The sequence below is a fragment of the Leptonychotes weddellii genome, unplaced genomic scaffold (assembly GCF_054177405.1).
Source record: "Leptonychotes weddellii isolate Sample4059 unplaced genomic scaffold, ASM5417740v2 HiC_scaffold_22727, whole genome shotgun sequence".
Classification (NCBI taxonomy): domain Eukaryota; kingdom Metazoa; phylum Chordata; class Mammalia; order Carnivora; family Phocidae; genus Leptonychotes; species Leptonychotes weddellii.
Genome location: NW_027816244.1, coordinates 1 through 2,687, shown reverse-complemented (window position 1 = coordinate 2,687; position 2,687 = coordinate 1). Strand labels below are relative to the sequence as shown.

The window sequence follows — 2,687 nt, the reverse complement described above, 5'->3', positions numbered from 1 at the left end:
TTGGGGAGGGCGCACATTGAAGGGAGCACTGGGGTGGTGCGCAATTAATCATGGAACACTACATCGAAAACTAATGATGTAATGCTTGGTGATTAACATAACATAATAAAATTAAATTTAAAAAAAAAGAATTTAGGCACTAGAATCTCACATGCCCTCACAAACAAACGAGTCAGTGGTGAGATGAGGGAAGAGGGGGTATGGAGGTAGTGGAGTAGTCAGGGCCCAGGCATTGGGCAAGAAGAGTCCGCAGCTGGAGCCGGAGGGTTCGATTCTTTTTAAACAGCGCGAGGAACTGCCCTTGATACACCCTTTGGCGCGATAGAAAGAAGGGGTAAAAGATGCTAATAAAGCTAGTAATGAATGTGAAATTGACCATATGCCACCTATTTATCGAAATGGAAATCTAAAAACTGGGGACAATAACATCCTACAGTAAGGACCATTTAGCAACTCAAGGATTTCATCTTAGGGCGCTGTGCGAGCCCACTAGCTCAGTGGGTTCAACCCGTAACACCCACTTCTAAAGACCACAAATCCCAGCCTGACGGCGATCCGTGCGCATGCGGCCTGACGACCTACGCCTACATTTCCCAGCGGGCTGAGCGGCTACGCTGACGCGCGCGTGCGCCCTTGCGTTTCTCCCCCTAACTCAAGTTTGACCTACAGCCACCGGGAGAAGATGGCCGTCCCAGCAGTGTCCGGGCTGTCCCGGCAGGTGAGACAACGGAGGTCCTGAAAATTAGCGAGAGGATCTCTCCTAGGGTGAAACGTTCCAGGTCGCTAAGGGCCACCGGGTGAGGCCACAGCTGGGGAAGCGTGGCCGCCGTTCAGCGTTGTGGGGCCCCGCGAGTCGGGGCGACACAAAGCGGCTCAGGCGGCCGTGCCTCCCCTCTGTGGACGCCCGCGGGGCAGGGGGCGCAGGGTGACGCCCTTGGATGGTGCCTGACCTCGTCCCCCGAGCACAGCCTCGGGAAGCAGGTAGCTTGAGGAGCCCGGAGGGGGCGGGCAGGGCGGGCTTCCCTGGACCACGAAGAAAGGACACGGCCCACCGCCAAGTCACTTAACTTTTGTCGTTGTGGTCAAACCTGTCAGGGGTCACCAATAATGCTAAGGATTATTTGTAAAGCCCATTTCACATAAAGAAAATGAGATGGAAAAGTTTAAATGACTCGTCCTTGGCAGCTCAGCCAGTAAGGGGTAGGTAGGAGCTGAGATTCGAACCCACACAGTCACACAGAAGATGGAGTTGGAAGGAAAATTCGTGCTCTTTATACTACATATCAGCACTGTGCTTTGCATGTCATGACCCCTTGCAACTTAGGTAAGTTTTCTCTAAGTAATAAAGTCTTTCAATCCCCACAGCCAGTTGGTATAGTACACAACAGAACTGAAATTATTTAAAGGTGACCTGTGCCCTTGCAGGTTTTTTAAACAATGGGTTCCAGCTCTGTTCCTTGGTAGACAAGATACCGTTTCTCAGAGCCAGGGCCTGTGCTCACATCAGAGTGCTGCAATACTCTGGATTAATCTTTATTTTCCTATAGCATTTGGAGTCTAAGAAAATACATCTCTTGCACATCATGATTGGAATCTTCCCACTTTTTATTAAAATCCTTGCTCACGGGTGGTAATATAAATGCCAAAAATCTTGCGTTGGTTTTTTTTTGAAACCTGTATTTCAGCCAGATTTGAGTTTTCTCTCTTACACTGGTGTGCTAGCCTCACCCTGTTCCTAGTAAACGAAGGAGTTGGTGGGAAAGCAAATTTCCCAGGCAACTAGGGATGATTCTCAGTGGGGAAATTTACTCCTAGGTAATAAAGAGCATCATGTAACCTGTGTGATGATAACTCAGAAACTAATAATTTAAAATGTTTTATTATTGTTTTATTATTGTTTTAAAGGTGCGATGCTTTAGTATGACTGTCGTCAGGCCGTTTTCCAAGCTCGTGCGGGTATGTCAGCTTTTGTAATTAATTCTAAAATAGATGAAAGTGTGTGAGTCGAACAGCAATACAGTTAGGGCATAGACTTTTGTATAAGTACTACCTAAACCTTTCTGCATGATTTGTGGTTTCCAAAATGTGATGTGTGCATGGGGGTAGAGAATAGGATAAGTTGAATGCCTGGTGTGCAACAGGCCCCTGCATAACCTTTGTGAGAATTTCTTAAAACCCCATTACAGTGATGGAAAGTAGCTGGTCTTCCCGTTTACAAAAAAGGAAACAGACTCTGGGAAAACCTGCCCAAGGTTACTCAGCTTGATCCTAGAGCTGGACTGGAATTAAATCTTTCTCATTCAGAGCCTAAGCTTTCCCACTTCGACCATATAGCACCGTCAAGCTTATGTAGTCATATGTTGATGATAGTGTGTACAAAAAAGTCTACAGTCTTTTGTGAAAAATAATTCAAGCATCAGACACTCAGTAAGTTGCTAAAGAGCTCTATTAAACTGAACATTGAGGAGGAGGCACCATAGGGGAAATTTATGATGTTACTATGAGGTATATAAATATATACTTGTATATGTTTAATAAATACCTGTTTTCTTGGCTCTAACATGCAACACTGCCTTCTGTCAGTGTTTAAAATCTCCAGTACTTGGAACTGATTAGTTACTGAGTTCAAAGGAAGCATAAGCGCATCTCAGAATTAACGTAACTGATTTATATAGTTAGAGCTGAAA

The 2,687-nt window shown here is 45.6% G+C and overlaps 1 long non-coding RNA gene across 1 annotated transcript; it reads left to right on the top strand.

Moving 5' to 3' along the window:
• The first annotated feature begins 599 nt into the window (after window positions 1-599).
• LOC145718817 (uncharacterized) lies at window positions 600-2,554 on the top strand. The gene is made up of 2 exons (XR_014142029.1): window positions 600-718; window positions 1,906-2,554. It is a non-coding gene; the product is annotated as an uncharacterized LOC145718817 (long non-coding RNA).
• Window positions 2,555-2,687: the final 133 nt, after the last annotated feature.